General features: G+C 39.9%; 1 protein-coding gene across 6 annotated transcripts in view; it reads left to right on the top strand.

Moving 5' to 3' along the window:
• Positions 1-21263, top strand: part of ASAP1 (ArfGAP with SH3 domain, ankyrin repeat and PH domain 1) — a 606833-nt gene that overhangs the window by 117655 nt on the left and 467915 nt on the right. For 2 of the 6 annotated variants that reach the window (XM_078153738.1, XM_078153736.1), the window contains exon 1: positions 797-1218. The exons of 1 other annotated variant lie outside the window; for it this stretch is intronic. The gene's annotated coding sequence lies outside the window, so the exon portion shown is untranslated. Of the gene's footprint in view, positions 1-531; positions 617-795; positions 1219-21263 lie in introns of those variants that run through there. 3 more of the 6 variants (XM_078153735.1, XM_020997892.2, XM_020997894.2) reach the window with 3 other exon arrangements.

Genomic DNA, 21263 nt, shown 5'->3' with positions numbered 1-21263 from the left:
TAGGAGGCCCAGATTGACGACATCCACACATATTGCAAGCCCTAAAGACTTTTCTCTTTTCCTGGATTGACTTCCCTCCCCGTTCCTCCTTGGTCCTAGCCCCAAGAATTAACAGCAACGACAACAATTTTTTTTTAAAGGCAGAAAGAAGAGTTGAAAAGAGCGCCAAGAAGTGTCAATTATGGCTAAAAGGAACTTTAAAAAGAAAGAATAATAAAAAACACACATTAAACCAGTCCTACTGTAGCACATCATTTTCGGACTGAGATGCCTTCTGGGATCCAGGAGCAGAGAGGTCTGTTCTTAAATGCCTTGCTGCTGTAGATGGGCATCTTGAGAACAACTCATTTCTGAGCACAAAATGTACACCAATGGGCTTGGGAAATGAGGAGCATCAGGAAAAAAATATTCTCAGGAAAGTTTAAACTGGAAAGGGGGGAGGGACTGCGGCTGAAGCTGGGATAGGGGCTGGGACAAGGGCAAGGGCAAGGGCAGGGGCAGAGGGTGGGGGGAGGAGAAAAGGGGGTGTGTTGCAAAGGGGCTTCCCAGAGCCGCTCACAGTTAAAGAGAAATCAGGAGCTGTTTTGACCCCTCCTGGTGAGCTCGAGTTACAAAGGTAGGCGGGCGGTTGGGCGGGGGGCTGGGGGAGACGGGACGGACTCGAGCCCTCGGTAGTGCGCGGCAGGGGAAGGGTTAAAGGGAGACTGACCAGCCCTCGGTGCCGTGTTTCTGCGGACATGATGGAATGTTTATTCAGTATTCAGATTTCCTGTTTAAGTGTCTGGATTTCCTGAAATCCTTGCTATCAACCCGAGGGTTATCCACCGAGCAGCGTGGTTGGGTGGTGGGTTTCCACCCACCCCCCCTCCTTTCTCCCTCTCTTTTCCTTTCTTTTTCCCTCCCCCTGCTCACATGGTCGATTTTTCCTTCCTGCTAGTTCTTCTGAGTTTTGGTGCCTACTTTACCGTGCGGGTCATTAATGGGCATAAAGCCCCGCTCGCAGGAGCCCAAGCTCTCAAGATAACCGTCCTTGGGAAGCGAGTTTAATATCCGACCAAAGAACACACCACATACACACACGCACTGGGGAGAAGTATTGCAGAAACATGGTGTGTTCCGGCTGCTGGGGGGAGGCTGAGTTTTAACCCAAGATGGAATAATGATGGATTTAGCTTGGATGCCTAAGCTTGAACTGGGAATACAGATGCACAAGTCCTGGTGAGTTACAGGGTAAGGGGGAGGGAGGTGTAGGGGAGGGCGGGAAGCCCAACTGCGATATGATTGTAGGAGTTCAAAAAAGCTGGTGAAAGGGAATATTTTAATACATTTTTTCAAGTATTCCCCAGATAAGCAATCAGAAAGCTTCCAAACTCATCAGCAATGGAGTTTTCCCACAAGTGAGTGAGGTTCCAGAAACAAAACTCTGAAAGGCTTCACCTCTGAATTAGTTGACAGCTGTTTTTTCCTCTCCATAGTCTGATTAGCCTGGACAGGAATGTTTTCCAGTCTTTGCCCCGGCAGCTGAGGAGAAAGAACTATGGAGTGCATTGTTTGTTTTCTGCTCCAGAGATCCCCCATCCCTGTAGCAGATTCCCAGAGGTGTTGATTTAAAAGCTAGACACAGGGTTGTAACTTGTTGAAATCGACTGGATTTGGTTGACTGTTGTTTGGGATGACTTGGGAAGTGGGTTGTTCTTTCCATCTTGCAATTTATTAAAACTTTAAATTTTCAATTCAATTATATGGACTTTTAAAAATAACACCACACACCCAGTCTACTGTTTTAAGTTTATTCTTAAATTGCTGGGGCAATCATTTGCTCTTGATGATTTCTTTTGTAAATTATGCATGTTTTCTCTGAGTAATGAGTTGAATGCTCTCAAATGCATTGTGATAGATTTTTTAAAAATTGCATTTTCTATCTGAAGAACTTAGGTTCAAATCCTGGCTCTGCTGTGTACTTAAACTCTGTGACCTTTGGTCAAGTCATTTTACTTCTTAGGGCCTCAGTTTCCATCTCAGTAAAAGGAAGAGATTGTCCTAAAAAAATCTTGAAAGCTTCTTTTTGTTCTACAGGATAGAGTCATATGATTTGATCCTAAATTTGAGCCTATGTGTCATTAGTTTGATCTCTGGATCTGGGGTTCTTAACCTTTTTAGGTATTGGACCCTTTTTGCAGTTTGAGAAAGCCTAAGGACCCCTTCCCAGAACATTTTTTTAGATGTGCAAAATACAGCACATAGGATTACAAAGGAAACCATTTATGTTGACATACAGTTGTCAATTTTTTTTTTGAAGTTCACAGTCTGGATGAAGATTCCCTGCTCTGGAAGAATCCAGTTCAATTCCCTAAGCATTAATTAAATGCCTACTTTGCAAAGCACCACCTGGGCACTAGGGAGATAAAGACAAAATGAAGACCAGTCTGAATTTGCCCAATGATGCCTTAGGCATAGTCATACAATTGATAATTAAGTGGGAAGTTGCCTGAGTGGTATATTTTCTTGCAGTCAACCAGATTATTTTTGGCAAAATTCATTTGGGGGATAAATTTGGGGTAATGTGTTGCTGGGGAATGCTTTGATATTGTACAGTGTATTCATCTTTTATATAATCCTTGTCTCATGTAATCTTAACTTACTGGGAAAACCTTAATATGCTGCTTTTGAAAGAGCATTTTTATAGATTCAACTGGAGATGAGGGTGTTTCCCTGAATGTTTGATACTAAAATCGCAGAATGTTAGAGTTGCTAAGACCTTAAGAACATCTGGTCTATTCCCTATTTTAATTTGGTGAAGGAAATTTGAGAAGCAGAGAGAAGTGATTCACAGGGTCATAGGTATAGAGCTGGAAGGGGCTTTAGAAGCTGAGTACAATCCCTCATTTTGCAGATGAGGAAACTGAGGTACAGAAAGGTTAAATGACTTCCCCAGGGTCACATGAATAACTAGTATTAGCACCGAGATGAGAACCCAAGTCCTCTGGTTGAATCTTAGTCTGTTGTATATTCTGTGGCATCCTTCGATCATGCAACTCTGGAGCTAGCCATTAAAGCTCTTTTCCCAGTGTCATTATATACCAAGCATATTGGGATATTTCATAACTTCAACTCTGCTTTAGGGAAGTGCTCCTGTTCCAGCCCTTGACACTAACAGGGATATTGAGTCTTTATCATTTAACAGTCTTTTTAACAGCCTCTTTGCAAACAAACAAGCAAAAAATCAAAAGGCAACACCACTCATTACAAAATCCTGATGAGGTTCTGGGTTTTACCTATAAAACCTACAGATGGATCTAAAAAATAAATTTTGTGGCTTATTACAGAGGAAATTACTTTATTCAGTGCTTTCAGTGAAAAACATACACTGCAGAGAGTCCACAGAATGGCACTGTCCCAGAACATAATGTACCATATGACGTTCTCTTGATTTTCAGCCCTCATGTTTCTTGTAAAAGAAGCATCTCTTCTTCTCTCCTCCCTTCCCCAATCCGTGAGATAACTGAATGACTGACTATTCATATTTAGCTTGTGAGAAGGCTGGAGAGAAAAGGACATTTTTACATCCAAAATTTGGACTGCTTCTTTTGAGCAGCATTGGGAAATTCCAAGTTTCTGTATTTCCTCTGTCCTCACTAGGCATGGTAGAGCAGATTTTCAGAAATAGACAGAGCTTTAGGATACCTAGGGAGGGTATGTTTGAATTCAAATTGGGAAATCAAAGACCTCAGGTCCCAGCTGGTCTCCTCAAGCTGAGTTTAGGTGACAAATATCTTGGAGGTGAAGAGGGATTGGGAGGGAGAAAAGAATAAGAGTGATGGTGAACAGCAATTAGTTTTCTATTTTTCCTTTGGCCTTTGCATGGAATGGAACATTCAGTTGGAAGTCTAAAGACCCAGGTTCAAATCTTAATCCTTACTGCACATGTGATCTTAAGCAATTCATTTCAATTCAGCAAGGAGCTACTAAGTGTAAATGCACTGTGCTGGGGATTTTCCCAAGACTGAATACATCACTCTCTAATAAATACGTTCCATTGACTCCTATTACTTTTAGAATCAAATATAAACTCCTCTGTTAGGTATATAAAACTCTTTAAAACTAGGGCCCAACTGACTTTTCCATCCTATTGACACATCACTCTCTATTCATATATACGTGGTTCAGCCAAACTGGCCTTCTTACGATTTCTTAGGTTATCATACTCAGCACTCTGCCATCTCTTTACCTTTGCATTGGCTGTTTCCCATGCCTGGAATGCGCTTCCTTTTTTCCTCTGCCTCTTGGAAACCCTTCCATTCCTTCAAGTTGCAGCTCAACCACCACTTTCTACACAAAACAATTCCTGATTTCCCCAACTTCTAGTGCCTCATCGTCCCCAAATTATTTTGTATCTTTTGTATATATCTGTATATATACTTGTCTCTCCAGGCTACAGTGTAAGCTTCATGAGGATAGGGACTCTTTCCAGTATACCATGCAAAGACTAAAGAGCTTTTTGATGGAAAAATTAAAAAACTAACTGCTGTTCAAGACTACTCTTTTCTTCTTTCTCATCTCTCCCCACCTCCAAGATTTTTGTCTTTGTATCTCCAGTGCCTAACATAGCACGCAACACATAGTAGGTACTTAATAAATCCTTGTTGATTAATACAAAGACAAAACAAAGGAAACCATCTTTGATTTCCAGGATTTTACTCTAAGGAGGGAGGACATGCAGTCAGATAAATGAGTACTACATACATACAAAGTAATATAAGGTAATTTCAAGATGGGACCAACAAATGAATGAGAACAGAGGAGGCCTTTGATAGTCACAGCACCTGAGCTATGTTGTGAATAGAGATTTTAAGAATCTGAGATGGAGAGAATGGATTCCAAACTTCATCTGTCAAATGAAATAGTTAGAATAGATAATCTCTAAGTTCTCTTGTAACTTTGAGTCTTATGAATCTATAACTAAATTCCCTGGACTCTCTCTCATTTCCCCACCTCATATATTTCCTGCCTCACAGGCATCAGGAACCCAGACATCAGAAGGAGGCACCATTTTTTCTTTCTGGAGGATTCCAGGGAGGATCCTCAGATAAGCCATAGTAAATCTCAAAAAATCCAAGGACTTCATTTTTGGAACCAGTGATCTAGAAGGGAGGCTTAGAATCCTAGAACCTCATTTTATTTAAGTGAAACTTGAAGCCTAGAGGGCTTAAGTGACTTGATCAAGACTACCTAGCTAGCTAGTTAGGACCAGAGCTAGAATGAGAATGTGGTCTTTTTTTTCCCTTTCATTTTAAGAATTATGAACTTAAGAAGCACCAAATCAAATAAGCATTAACATATACGTACATTGTAGAACAGGAGAGGATTGTACATGAAACTGTGAATCACTGTTATGTAGAGCTTGCTTTTCTTTTTAAAATATATTGTAAATTCGGAATGTAACTTTCAAAGCTGTCCTGCTTGTTGTGTCTGATTCCTTCTGGCCTTCCTTCTGTTCTCTTCCTTTGTTGGAGGTTAGGGGAAAACCCTATCTCTACTCCTTTCTCTCTTTCCCTCTTCCTGTCTCATTGGAAAAAAAAATAAAAAGGAAAACAAACCCCTTGTAACAAAATCACATTGTCAAGCAAAACAAATTACCATATTGGCCATGTCCAAAAATGTATATCTCATTCTTCACCTTGAGTCCATTGCCTCACAGATAGTGAAGAGCATGGTTCATCATTGGTCTTCTGCCATCATAGTTGGTTAGTGCATTGATCAGCATTTTGAAGTCTGGCAAAGTTATTTCTCTTTATAATGCTATTGTTGTTATATAAATTGTTCTCTTGGTTCTGCTCATTTCACTCTGCTTCAGTTCTTATAAGCTTTGTCAGAGAATCTGGGTTGTTTAACTTTCCAGCTCAGTGCCAACAGATCATTTGAAGGTGGAAAGGATCCTTTCTATTCTCTATAAAATGAAAATAACAATTCCCCTAAATCTTTTCCAATGCCCATCTCTAACTGCCTTCTGGGCATTTCTACCTTGATGTCCCAATGGTATCTCATAGATCCTTTGAACTGGAAGGGACCTCAGAAACCATCTAGTTGAACCCTTTTATTTTACAGATGGAAAACTGAGACCCAGAGAGGTCAAGTGACTTGCCCAACACCACACAGGTAGTATTTCTTTCTCTGACTCTAGAGACAGTGCTCCTTCCACTGAATCATGATGCTTCATTTGTCCGAAGCTAAATTCTTCACCTTTCTTTCAGTCCCTTCCTTCCTGTAGGCTTCCTTATATCTGTTGACCGTGCTGCCATCTTCCTAGTCATCATTCCCCAAACCATGGAATCATATTGGACTTTCTTTTCTCCCTTACCTCCTGTAACCATTCCTATTAAATTCCCTTTTACAAGATTTGGTCTTTTCTTATATTCCCCAAAACCACCACCCTTTTTTAGGGCCTCATCACTTCTTTTTATCTGTTAATTGATGGCAGTGTTTCCAGTCCCTCTCCTCTCAATTTCTCCTTTACATAGCTGCTAAGTTAATATTCCCAATGCACAAGGTGGACTATGACACTTCCCCTTTCAGAAATCCTTACTGGTTTACTACTGCTTCTAGGATAAGATTTGAATTCTTTAGCCTGGCATTTGAGACCTTCCACAGTTTGGTTCCTACCTACCCATCCAGCCTTATATTACTCCCCTTCATGCCTTCTATTTTCCAGCCACACTAGATTAGCTGTTCCTAGACATTGACATGCCACCTCTCACCTTCATGCATTCAAACATGCCTTGAATGAACTCCCTCATCATCATCCCCTCTCAGAATTGTTAGCGCCATTCAAAGGTCAACTAGGTGCTACCTTCATGACCTCTCCTTCTCAATTTTTCCAAGAATGCTTTGGACTGTTCCTTTGCTTCTGGCCCTGGCACGTGTTGTGTCCCCTCTAAAAGAATGTAAGCTCCTTGAAGTCAGAGACTCCAGTCAAAACTCCAGCTTTCTTTCTGACTAGTTGCCTAGTGCAGAATTTAACCCACTTTGATTGTGTTGAAGTGAATTGTACCTTTTCCTTAGCATAAACCTTGATTCCAAGATGACTGCCTTGTACCTATGACTTCTTCCAGCTGTCTCAGAATTATAGCCGTTTGGTCCAGGAAAAGCTAGGTGGAAGAGTGTGATTAGAGCACAACAAAACACATCATTATGGTGTGAATATGAAAATGCAGGCTCAAATCATGATTCTGGCATTCACAAGCTATGTGGATAGTAGCACTCTGGGGTTCATTTTCCTCATCTAGTAATCTAGAAAATAGAGATTTGCATTACCCACCTCATTGGATGGTTTGAGGAAAGTGTTTTGTAAATTATATAGATCACTATGTAAATATGAGCTGTTATTAACAATGTTAGCCCATCAAAGATCTGTGATTTTGTTGGTATGGAGATTTCCTTACCAACAAAGATCTCCACCCATCTATAACCCTTAGATATAATGCTTGAGGCTCAGAGAGTTGTATAATTTTCCCACGGCAATAATAGTTCACATTTATGCAGTTTGCAAAGTGTTTAACATACATGATTTGATTCTCAAAACAACCCTGTTAAGAGAGCACTATAAATTGCTATCTTAACAGCTCAGGAAACAGGATCACTCAGCATTACACACCTGACCCTATATCTCTCGCTCTAGCCAGTTGGCCCTACTTTAGTATCACTAGGGAAAGTGGCTTCATCATCTTCATATACCACAGGAACATTTACTGAGTAGCTGCTTAATGTTGATGTCATGGAGAAGAACTGATGACATATTTCTAAATTATTTTGTTTTATTTGGAAGAAATGACTCTTGAGTCAGAGACTCCCTGGAAATAAGCTACTCTCTGAAAGTGCCTAGCCCTTTGGGAAGTGGAATTAACTCTTCTAGGCCACTAGAATCCCAGGCTCCATTGAAACTGAAATTCACTGTCTAGAGTTTCCTAAGCTTTTCCTAACTTTCTGGTTTCTGTCACTTGGATATGCCATGAGACTAGCCTGTCTTGCAGTATTTTTGGTATTTCCTCTTCCTGTCCCGCCCTACATCAGGAAGTGCGAAGGTGCACTGAGTTACTAAAACAAAAATAAATGCTAGCAACTGATTTCCTTCCAAACAAGAGATTTGGATTGGGTGCTAGCTTTGAGTAAAGAGAAAAGTCAAGTGGGATTGTCAGTAACATTTATTAAGCACAGAAAATAGGTGGGACCATCTACATTGTAGAATATAAGGGTGACAAGATGTATAGAAATATATTGGATGATAGACCTGAGGGTCTAGGGACCTGAGAAATCATCTAACCTAATCCAACTCCCTTCTTTTACAGATGAGGAAATTAGAGCCAGGGAATTTAGGTGACTTACATAAGGTCGTATAGCTAGTAAACTGCAGAACTAGAATTCAGTTATGTTGTACCTAAAGGCTGAAAGAACATAGGGAAGAATGAAGAGTAAATTCCTTCTTTAGGGTCTTGTTTCCACTTGTATTATAAAGACCAATCTTTTTTTTCCCCCTAAAGTCAAAGGTTCTTCTTAAAGTAAAACTATGAAGATTTTTTTTAAATTATGGGGTCCAGATATGTGATTTTATCTGCCAGATGTAGGCTCCCCCCTCCTCCACTCCTAGTGGTGCAAGCAGCTAGGCACCTTAGCTATACCAGGCTGTCTTAGTAGGTCGTTTATGGTACACTGAGGAATAAAGTGATTTGTCCACATTCACCTAAGTAGTGAATGTCAGAGGCGAGACGAACCTAAGATTTTCCAACTTAAAGGCTGACCCTGTATTCATTATTCTCTGAAGCTTATCACGAGCAAAGAGAGTTCACTTCAATTTAGACCAGTATGTTTAAATTTAATACCTTGTGTTTCATAGCAGGGATCCAGGCTCAGTCAATATTTTTCTGTACTTGTAATCAAGGCCCAAGTTCCTACAGCACTAATCATTGCCCTTCAAAGTAGCAATAACTGGAGAACTTTGATGAATTTTCTTATTGTTCTTCTGAAATGCAGACATTTACATTTATGCAATGATAAGGTTGGGGGGGCAGGAAAGTAAACAATGCTTATTATGTAGCTGAAACAATTTAGGACCCTCCTCATGTATCTTTCCTAAATACTAGCATGCTTAGTTCAAGGACATAACTTTGTTTGGTTTTGGTGATTTCATTGTTTGGGGAACTCCCCCAACAGTGCTGATCTGCAACTGTTCTTCAGTTAATGGCCTTACAGAGTCGCCCCGAGGCACTGAGATGTTCCCAGGTCAGCCAGTCAATAGGTGTGAGAGGCAGAACTAGAACTCAGGTCTTCTTCATAATAAGGCTGCCCCCTTTCATTATTCCATGTGGCGTCTCTTCTAGTATAATAATGTCTTCAAATTTGGTGGCTTTTTCACTAGAGGTCTCAAGTTTATGATCTATCCTTTTTTATTCCTCCCTTTAAGGCCGGACTTTCCAGTTTCTGTCAGTGTTCTTCCCTTTCTTTTCTTGTTGATTTTGGCATTTCTGAATAAGTGACTTTGGCAGACTGTTCCTCTGCTTGAGAGATTATCCTCATGAAGTAAAAATCACAATATGTTTAAAAGAAAAGCAAATTCCAAAGCAGAATAATGAAAATAAAAACATTCAGTTTGACATTTATCAAATGCCTGATTCCATTTGATGCAACAAAATATTTATTGATCACCTGCTGTGGGCCCAGCTCTGATAATCAGGAATACATAATCATAGTTTAGTGGTTCTCAGAGTGTGGTCCCAAGAGTTCCCAAGACCCTTTCATGGGGTTGTGAGGTTAGAATTATTTTCATAACAATGCTGAAGTGTTTTAATTCTTAATATAGTAAATGTTGATATATGTACGCCACATATACAAAAGCTCATGGGGGAAGGTCTTCACTAATTTTTAAGGATATAAAGGGGTCCCAAGACCAAAAAGTTTGTGAATTGCTGATGTAGTGAGATATAGACTGTGCCCCTAAGAAGCTTATAATGTATGCAGGAGCAAAATATATTCACTTAAAGTAGTTAGAGAATAGAAAAGGCTCTGAACAGTGAGTCTTAAGGCCTGGGTTCTAGTCTCTGATCAGACACTTAGAAGCCATATTAACTTAAGCAATTCACTTAACTTCTATGAAAAAAGGAAGGAAGGAAGCATTTATTAAGTACCTGTTATGTGCTAAGTGTTGTTCTGTTTTTTTTTTTTAACAAATGTTATCTCATTTGATCCTCAGAATAACCCTCCAAGGTAGATACTGTTATCCATGTTTCATAGTTGAAGAAACTGGGGCAAACAGCTTAAGTGACTTGCCCAGAGTCACACAGCTAGAAAGTATCAGAGGCTGGATTTGAACTCAGGTCATCCTCACCACAGGCCCAGTGCTTTATGCATTGTGTCTCCTAACTGGCTTATGGAAGTTCAGTTTCCTCATATGTACAATAAAGTGAGTAAACTGAGGATAAGAGAGGCTAAGTGATTTGCCCAAGGTTATATAATAATAATAATAATAATAATACTTATTGGTATAGCTAATATTTAGGTCATGTTTTAGGGTTTGCAAAATACTGTTCACATATCTTATCATTTGATCCTCGCAACCGCCTTGTAAAAGTAGGTATTCTTATCATCGTTTTACACATGAGGAAATTAAGGCTGAGATTCTAAATGATTTGGGTAGGGTCACACAACTATTAGGCAGGATGTGAACTCAGCTCTACTTGATTCCCCGTCCAGTTGTCTGTGTGCTCTGTCTATACCAGTGGGGTAAAGGTGAAAATATATAGGCCTAGAAATCAAGACAGGGTTCGAATCCGAGGTTACTCACTAGCTGTTTGATCCTGGGCAAGCCACTTTAACCCTATTACAATCTTTTTATTTGTAAAATGAGGGGAGTGGATTAGATATTATCTTGGGATCTTTTCAGCTCTAATGTTCCATGATAGTCTGATTCTCATAAGTAGCAGATCTAGGATTTGGAGCCAAGTGTTTTGACTCAGAATCCCATGTTTTTTCTAACACCTCTGTTAGAATGCCCAGATGTAAGGGTATGAAGTGAGTCTATTAATTAGCATGCAGTCAGTATTGAGGAGTTCAACAGATCGACTAGTGGTCACCTGAGGAATAAAAGATGAGGGAAATCTTTGATGGGGAGAGGAGTTCAGGAAAGATCCACATGGTAGGGCCCTGCTTGGAGAGGACAGATTTATACAGGATGCCGTGGTAGAGGGTTTGGCCAGCCAGAGCACATTAAATAAAGAAAAGTGTCGACATCAGGGTGGAAGTTGTCAAAAAGGGGGCAGGGGAGTGTCAGGCAGCTGCCTCTGAAAAAGACACTTTGGGGATGCGGTAATCTAGTATAAAGAGCACTGAAATAACAGAGAGAGAAAGAAAGAGAGAGAGACAGAGACAGAGAGATATAGAGAAACAGAGGGAGAGATAGAGAGAAAGAGAGACAGAGAGGTGGAGGGAGAGAGGAGAGAGAAGGAGAGAGAGAGGGAGAGAGAGACAGAGAGAGACAGCAAGAGGGAGACAGAGAGAGGGAGGGAGAGAGAAGGAGAGAGAGAGAGAGGCAGAGAGAGAGGAGAGAGATGGATAGGTAGATGGTTACATATATACATACAAAAGATATATATGCAGATTCAGAGAACTATATAGATACATACAAATAGCATTTAAGTGCTCATGTTAACTAGCTAGCTAGCTACATAGTAGGTAGAGTGAGCATTTATTAACTGCTTACTTTATACCAGGCATTGTGCTATATATTACCTATGTGACTTTGGCAAAGTTACATCCTATCCCTGGGCCTCAAGTTTCTTTATCTGGAGAATGTGTGTGTGCAGGGGTTGGGGGGGAAGGATTGAATTAGATGATTGTTAAGCTCTCTACCAGTTCTAAAGTTCTCTGAGTCCACGTGTCCATTGAACACAGGAATGAATCTTTTGTCCTTCAGTATTTTTTTTGGAGGGGGAAGGAATTATAACAACAACAACAATAAAATCATTATCCTAAGCCTAAAGTTAGGCAGTCAAATAGCATTTATTAAGTATTTATTTGTCCAACTGTATACATGTATGCATTGGGGGGCAGTTAGGGTTAGAATTCAACTATGATTTTTAAAACTTCAAGTATGTTTTAAGTACTTGCAGGTGTGTATATATATACAGATATATATAATATATATATATATATTATATATATCTCTATATATATAATCTATATATCTATATATCTATATATAGTGTTCCCAGAAATGACTACTTCAAGTATACAAGAAGGAAACCTGACACATCCTGCTAATAAGCTTTTGGGGGCATCAGAGTCACTGTAGTCTTTCATCTTGCCTTCTTCCTGCTTGAATGAGGCTCAGAGCTGCCTCTCTCTTATCTCCCAGGTACGTGGTAGCTTTTTTTCTTTAATATCCACACCAGGTCCCTACAAAAAACAACAAAGATCCATCACCAAATTTTGAGGTGAAAGAAAGGAATAAATGAAGTGGTGCCTCAAAGTACTTGGGATATAGAAAAAGAGACAGAGGAATTCTTCTAAAAAATAATTTAGGCAGAGGATTGATACCCTAAAACTGTGAATTGCACTTCTGTTGTGTATTCCATTGGTTTGTTTGTTTGAATTAGCATAGACTAGCCTGAAGTAGAGCCTTAAATGTTGGGCCCATAAGCTGGAAATCTGGTATACAGTGACAATTCATTCATCCAATTAATACATTAACAATTATTTATTAAGCTAGGTATTGTGCTAAGTTCTGGGGATTCAAGACAAAAGTGAAACAATCCTTGCCCTCAAGGAGTTTACTGTCTAATTGGAAATTCATTCAAGAATTTATTGAGTGCTTTCTGTTGTGCTCGGCATAAGACGCAATATCTACCCTCAAGAAATTTATATTTAGATTGAAAGACAAGATTTAGATTTATGAAACTTTTAAATAATGATTCACAGCCAATATATGATTAAGTAGAAAAAAAAAAGTCAAGGTCTTGACAGTATTGTGAGGATTTCAGGTGTGGGAGAGATTTCTATAGACAGAGGTCTGAAGCAAGATTTAAACCCCAGTTTTCCTGATTCTTAGTCAATCGTCTAAGCCACATTTGTGGTTTTCAAGGTTATTAATATATGTTATCTCAACTATTTCTCGTAACATTTTAGGGTCTCCTTACCTCCTCTGTGAAGGCTTCCCTGACCCACAAGACTCCCTCTCTCCTCTAATATCATGTTACACTTATTTGGCATTTACCAGGTGCTGACTACTACTCTTAGCTCTCTTTACATGTTTAGGAGTTTTATTTCCCAAACTACATGTAAACTTCTTGAAGGCAAAGACTGTGGATTATATGTAATACTCTTCCATCTTCCCATAATATCTAATATAGTGCTTGTTTTCAGTAGGGATTCATTAAATGATTGATGGGTTATGGATACAGTTACAAGAAGGTAAAATTTGTATCATCTTAGGACTTTCTTTTTATCACTGTTGTGTTCATAGATTCTTAACAGGAGGAAAGAAAGGGAAGGAATGGTTAGCACACAGAGAAGGGGGCCTGCAGGGCTAAGGTTAAGGGACAAAGGAACAGGTGCTTTGTAGAGATGGGTTAGTTAGTCCCCTATGAGGATGTAGTCAAGCTGGGAAAACAAGGGTGTCGAGACTTGAGAAGGTTAATGAAACCAGGCTGAAGTTCTCAGCATGCAGGGCCCAGCAGGAAGCTCTGTTATATTCTGTGCACTTAAGTTTTTGCATATCGACCTCAGCAAACAGTTACATCCTGGAGAGATCCCTCCTTCAAGCCCTTCCGGATCATAATGAGAGCTGATATTTCTCTAGCACTTTAAGATTTACAAAGCATTTTACATGCATTATCTCATTTGATCTTCAAAATAACCCTGTAGGGTAGATACTCCAAGGTGTTACTTTCCCTATTTTACAGATGAGGAAACTGAAACTCAAAGCAGTCCTCGAGTCACATAGCCAATAAGTGGTGGAGCTAGGCTTCTCTTATTGTTTATGCCACATCATTTAGCACTTTATGTTTTGTTCTCTAATTCAGTGGTGTTAACACATATGGAAATGGAGGCCACTAAACTATAGATAGATATTCCTATTAGGGTTACATATTGACTTAGAAAACCACACATGCTTCTATATTTCATTTTTAATTAATATACCAACACATTAAAATTAGATAAGAATACATTTTAATCTGTTTTGGGTTGCATTCAACAGTGTTGTGGGCTGTGTTTGGCCAGTAGGCCACATACTTAATACCTCTACTCTAATTCATAGATAGGATCCCAGGCTATTAGAGCTAGAAGGGAATGATAATAATAATAATGTGTAGCATTTATAAAGTGCTTTATAAATATTATTTCATTTTATTCTCATGATATTCCTAGAAGTTTGGTGCTGTTATTATATCCATTTTACAGATGAGAAACTGAGGCTGAGAGAGGTTAAGTGATTTACCAAGGGTCGCACAGCTAGCAATTGTCTGAGGCCAGATTTGACCCCAGGTCTTCTTGATATCAAGTCTAAAACCCTATTTACTGTGCCACTATTGTGCAGCTGTGCCTCTAATACTCACAGATCATATTGTTCTACCATCTCATTGTATATAGATGAGGAAACTGAGGTCCAGAAAGATAGAGTCCCTTGCCCAAAAATATAAAGCTAGTTAATAAGAGTCAGGCTTAGAATCTAGGCCTAGAATTTCAGGAGGTTTGTCACAGAATTTCAGATTTAGACAGGAACTCCAAGGCCAGCTAGTCCAATTAGCACCTGAATAAGAATTAATCTCCTTTAGAACATAACTGAAAAATGGCCATCGAACCTTTGAAGACGATTATAGAAGAACCCATCACTTCTCAAGTCAGCTCTAATTGTTAGGAAGTTTTTCCTTATGCAACCCATTCTTTTCTAGGCATGCCAAGTTTGTCTAAAATGGAGCCCACTGTGTCATCTACCGTGTGGACTGAGATAAGAGCAGGTCTCATGTTAGGCAAACTGGGCATGCTCAAAAGTCCCCTCAAGAGTGTCTCCATGTGAGAGCTGGACATGCCCAGAGGAGCCTATGTTATGCTAATATCAAGCCTATAAATTTGACTCTGCAACTTTTATTCATTACTTCTGTCCTCTGAGGCTAAACAGATCAAATCTAATCTCTTTTAAGTGATAGTGCTTCAAGTACTTGAAGATATCTGGTATGTTCCCCATAAATCTTCTCTTCTCCATGCTAAACATCCCAATTCCTTTCCTCAAAACTCCTGGGGCATGAACTCAAGGTCCTTCATCTTTCTCCTCTTGACAAATTGTGAGTTTCCCCCTTACTGAAGGTCTTTAAGTGAAGGCTGCATGACCACTTGTTGGAAATGTTGTAGAGGAGATTTCTCTTTGGTAGAGATCAAACTAGAGGGCTCTTGGGTCACTTCCAACCTTGACGTTCACCGATTCTACCTCCTGATTTCAAGTACAGTGCTTCCTATTTATATGTAGCCTTCCCAACTGGATCATGAGCTTCATGAAAATAGAGGCTTGTATGTCTTATGCCTTCATTTAGCATTGTCTAACAGTGCTGGACATATCATGGGTGCTCTATGCTTCTGTTGAATGAATGTCTGAGTTGACTACCAGGCTAGTTACATAACCCTGCAGTGCAAAAACACAGTGTCATTGTAACCCAGGCCCAGCATTCCCTTTGATAAAGCCAGCACCTCTGCTGACCTACATCTCACATGTGGTATTTCACCCAGTTACCCAGCACCTTCAGGTCCCCAGAAGCAAATGCTTTTCACAACCTTAATACAGTAGAATTTCTGTAACATTTTGATTACCCCCACAACACGATTACCACTGCCAAAGGAGAGCAGTCTAAAAGGAAGACTTTGTGGTATAATAGAAAGCCTACTTATTTTAGCACTTAATCATATCCTGTCTGTGTTGTTATTTAAAATTTGTGTTTGCCTTGTCTCTGCAGATATATGCTCTAAGATCCTTGAGGGAAAGAACCACAATTTGTGCTTTTTAAAAAGTGGCCCCATAATGTCTACCATAGTACTCAGACTATAATGGGTTTCCCATAAATAGATTTTGAATAAATGAGTGAATGGGCTGGGGATAGTGATAGTAATCCCTCTTACTTACTGGGCAGGCTCAGGCTGGCAGGTCACTTGGGCTCAGAAGTTGTGAGCTGCAGTAGGGCTAATGCCAGTCAAGGGTCTGCACTAAATCTGGTACCAATATGGGGACCCCCATGGCCAAAACCTGGAGGAGGAGGAACAGCCTTATTAAATGAGGGCAATCTACCCTGACGGGAAATGGAGCAGGTCAAAGTTCCTGTGCCAATCAGCGTTGGAATTAGGCCCTTTAGTGGCGTCGGTATTTGTAGCCTGCCCTAGATAGGGAAACTCAGTGTCCAAAAAAAAAAAAAAGGCAAAACAAAAAAACCTAAATGAATGAATGAATGATGTGAACTGATCTAGGAATCAGAAGTATAAAAGGTTTTGACTGGGTTTTGACATTAGCAATTGATTTGTTTTACAGATGAGGAAAATGAAGCCCAAAGAGATAAATTATGAAGCACAAGAATTGGGACTTAAGTCAAAGTAGCTGAAATGAGTAATATACAAATGGTTGTGATGTAATTTGGACTACAATTACCTAGGAGGGGTCCAACATGGAGAAGATGGGATCATTTGTAGCCAGGGTTATCAAGCAGAGATTCCAGTGGGGGGAGATAGAACCATATGAGCTAGGCCTTGAAGGAAGGCATTTTGGAAGCATAGATAGAGGGAGAATCAATTTGACACATAGCAGACAGTGTGTCCAGATATGTGGAGGAATGAGATGGAAAGCTGAAAAGGGGGAACAGCAAAAAGTCCAGTTTCATTGAAGCGGAGAGTGCATCAGGAATCTAGTGTGGAATGTCTAAAAGGTAGGTTGGAGCTAGATTTCAGAGTGCCTTGAAAGCCAAGCTAAGGACTTTTTGTATCATTCTGTAGGCAATGGAGAGTCATTGAATGTTTTTGCATAGGGCATTGACATAATTAGACCTATGCATTGGGAAGGTGTGTGAAGGGTGGATTATCAAAGGGAAGAATGGAGGCAGAGAGAGCAATTAGGAAGCTAGGATCATAGTCTAGTCAAGAAGTGATGATGGTTTGTACCAATGGAAATGGAAAGGAAGGGGTGGATTCAAGAGATTTTGCAGAAGAAGAATGAGTAACTCTTGTCAGCTGATTTGTTATGGAGGGTCAGGAAAATGGAAGAGTCAGAGATGACTAATGTTTTCATCCTGGGTAACTAGGGTCCTTCCTGAGGATAGCACACTATTATGTACATAATATGTGTCTAATCTATGGCCCAGGCCACTTTCCCTTGACCACCCCTCCCCTTCAAACTCTGGCCTTAAATGAAACAAGTTCAATCATGAGAGCTATCCCAAAAGATCAGTATCACTTTGGCTTGGTTTAACCCAGAGTTTCCCTAGTAAATCTCCAAATATAGCTCATGAATAACTTGTGACTAGGTTTCCACAAATGTGACCATCAGAATCCTTTGCTTCCAGAAAAAAAACTTAATGTATGTAACAAATGCATATTGGGTACAGGACAGACCTTGTTTCACCCTATGGAAAACACAGCAGATGCAAAAGATTCCCAGGAGTCTATAAACCAACATGGAAAACGTACGAGATTCTCATAGTAGCTCATGAATCCAATTCTCCTCCCTCTTTGGTGAGTCCTGCTTTTCTGTCAGACTTCCAGGGTCCTTCTGGCTCAGTGATGCCCCATGGTCTTTCCTGAGGGGAATTGAGATGCATCCCTCCTGTTACTCAGTGAATTTCTCTCTCTCTCCCACAAGGGCTAGCTAGCTATTTAAGAAATCTCCATTCTCAGGTTAGAAGACTAGATTCCGATAGCATATTTTTTAGGAGATTCTCCTCTTCCAACTAAGAGTTAGGGATACAGGAATGATATCATCTGTGGACAAATTTCTGGGGCATGTGGCTCATTTATTCTTTTGCAGGATACAACAGTACTGCTTCAGTGGCTGCCACCTTTTAGGCTGGGTAATTCTACCCTCCAGTTTCTGTAATGACATATGCTTAGAAAGGGAAACAGAGAGATAAAAAGCTGCCAGGAACTCAGTGGTTGCTTGGTCAAGCACATATACCTCTTATGTACTTCTGCCCCAAAGCTGCTATAAACAACTCTTAGGGGCTGGGGGTTGAGAAGGAGAAGAAATCTTCACAACTCCACACCCTCCTTACTGTAAAAAGGGGCAAGGGAAACATTGCAAAAAACCTTAAGAGTACTGATTAACTTTGTACATTTTTACGTATCAATAAAGTGTTCTACCAACAGAGGCCATCTTCCCAAGAGTCTGAGTCAACCAGTTCATTCTGAGGGAGCCCCACTCACCAAGACTTAATCATGTGTTATTTTTTGTCCTTTTAACAAGGGGCCAATGGGAGATACAGCCTGTTGTGGATAGAGAGTGAGACTCAGTAAGACCATGGTTCCAGTCCAGTCTTTGACACATAATGGTTGTGTGACCCTGAACAAGAATCTCTCAGTGCCCACAGGAAACTCTTTAAGACTGCAAGTTGTAAAAATAGGAGCCCATCTGCATTGGTAAAGTGAGGTTCCTCTTCACAAGTTCCCTGTACCAATGAAATCACAGTTCAATCAGTAAATCAACAAGCGTTCATCTTTAGGGTGAGGGAGGTGAGAAAAAAAGGAAAAAAAATAAATTTACATGATAACTTTTATATATTTAAGAGGAATAGCAAACTGTACATAATAGATTGGCAATTTCATGTGCAATCATCTTTTTTATTATACAGTGTTATGGAAATGCTTCTTTTGTTCCATAAATTAAAAATTAAATGAATTTTAAAATAAAATTAATTAATTAACTTTTTTTTTAAAGTGCTACATCAAAGGACCAACAAGTATGCCCAAACCCTGGAGGGAAATGTTGTGTGAACTATCAAACTCCAAAGAAAGGCTCATAGCTTTGTAAGCTTATGGAGTTAGTTGGGAGAACTCTCTTGTTCAACATCTTACTTGTGCTGCCAGTAGATTGTTTTTGTTGTTGTCTGTCCTGCTTTCTGGAAGAGAACCAATGACATCAGGAGGGCCATGTCTTGACTTGCTGCCAGTAAATATTTAAGTGAAGGAAGTAATGGTAAGATCATTGGAATAAGATCATATGGTCAATTGTTATCTCATTTGATTCTCACAACAACCCTGGGAGATAAGTGCTGTTATTTTCCCCCATTTTATAGTTAAGGAAACTGAGGCAAGCAGAGGTTAAGTGACTTGTCCAGGGTCACAAACTCATAAATATCTCAGGCAGAATTTCTACTGAGGTCTCTGTCCTTGTGGGCACCCTGGTATGGGATTTATTTAAGCCTTCACGGAGGGATATGGGGGGGGGGAAAGAAATTGGAGAGAGAATAGAGCAGTCAGATAACATCCATGCAAATTCTGACTAAACATCCTTGAATCATTCAAATGTCCTTTTTTCTGAACAATACCTATAGTAAGAGAGTGGACTGCTGTTTCCGTCTCTGCTCTCCCTTTCATAGTTAGTTAGGAACTCTGTTTCCACAGAGGAAACAGACCAACACTGGAATGTACCAAGCACACAGAGTTCTTTTTTAGTGCAAATGGAGGGACACCTGGGAATTAAACTGAGTTCTTCAGCCTTTTTCCATTGGGAAATTGAAACAAGTTATTACACTTATGGGTATTTGTATTGTGTCTTAAAATGCCTTTTGAATCCAAAGCACACAGACTGATACTCTCATAGACCAGTACATTGAACAAAGTGCTGACTACATGTTTGTTGAATTGGACCAGAGATCAGAATCATAGAATGTCAGAGCTAGAAGGGCCCCTAAAGATCGACCAGACCAAACCACTCATTTTATTATTATTTGTTTTTTTTTAATTATAAACTGAATAAGGGGTAAGCAGAGGCCTTGTCTGTCCACCCCTCCCCCTCTCTCTTCTGGCCATTGTTTGGGAAGCACGTGACTCAATCTAAAAGGGCTTTGGTATGCTTTAACTTTGACTTATCCTCCTGCCCACCCTACTTCATTCTCCCCCCCACCCCCCTCCCACACACCTGCTTTCCTGTCTCAGGATGGAGGACCAAGGTTGCTTGCTGTCATCCCAAAGTGATGAGGGCATCAATATTGTGCCACATAATTCCTGGCAAGTGACCTGGGTACAGGTTCTGCCCTCCCTGAGGTGTGTTCTAGCCAGTGCAGACTAGAGGTTTTGCTGTGTACCCTCTTGTGATATTCTCTCTCCCCCCTCCCCTCAAGTTCTGATCATTTCATTATAAAAAGAACAGAAAAGGGACTGTGTATGAAACCATAAACTTCTGTTTTGTGGGTTGTTGCTTTTTTTTTTAAGTATACATTAAATTTAACATTGGAGTAACAAAATTGCCCTCTGCATTCTCTTCTGAACTTTTTTTTTTGCTTTATTCTGTATATTTTAAATGTTTTATCAATTCTACCTCCCTCGTTCCCTCCTCTTTACTCGCTCTCCTTCCCTATTTACCTCCTTCTTTTATGTTCTCCCTCCTTTCTGCTTTCCTCCCTCCTCACTACCTTCTTTTCTCTCTCCCTTCCTCCTTCCTTCCTTTTTCCTTCCTTACTTCTTCCCTCTCTTCCTCCTTTCCTTCCTTGCTCTCTCCCTTCCTTCCTCTATCCCTCCATCACTTTCTTACTTAGCTTGCTTAGTTCTTACTTAGCATAGGACTTTGCTCATAGTAAGCACTTAATTAATGTTTGTTGAATGAATAAATATTACTGGCCTGCCCTCCAAGTATACAGTGTGGACTGATGTTCCAGTCAGAATGTTTGTCTTTTGTTTCCGGCCCTAACTCTGAAACCTATCACTGAAATCTTGGAGGAAAAAAAAATCACATTTCATGAAAAAATTAGAGTTAGGGAAGGCTTCATTTTTTTCAAAGGAAATTTGTGAGGGCATTCAAATTTAATATATTATAAAAAACAACCTATGAAAAGTAAGGACATTTTGGCAAGAGATGTATTGAGGTTACAGGTACTAACCATGGGGTTCCAAGATTATAGTGACCCTACAAGCTGTGTCTGGGAAAGGATTTCTTTTTTGGCATGTAGTCAGAGGCAGAGATCATAACTTTAGGTAGAAATGAATTTAGGACATGGGGTCAGTTTCCTGTAATTTTGCAACACCCCAGTGCTTCA

The sequence above is a fragment of the Phascolarctos cinereus genome, unplaced genomic scaffold (genome assembly GCF_003287225.1).
Source record: "Phascolarctos cinereus isolate Bilbo 61053 unplaced genomic scaffold, phaCin_HiC Scaffold_4;HRSCAF=312, whole genome shotgun sequence".
Classification (NCBI taxonomy): Eukaryota; Metazoa; Chordata; class Mammalia; order Diprotodontia; family Phascolarctidae; genus Phascolarctos; species Phascolarctos cinereus.
The sequence above is the reverse complement of the archived record's forward strand: the minus strand, read 5'-3'. Positions and strand labels throughout refer to the sequence as shown.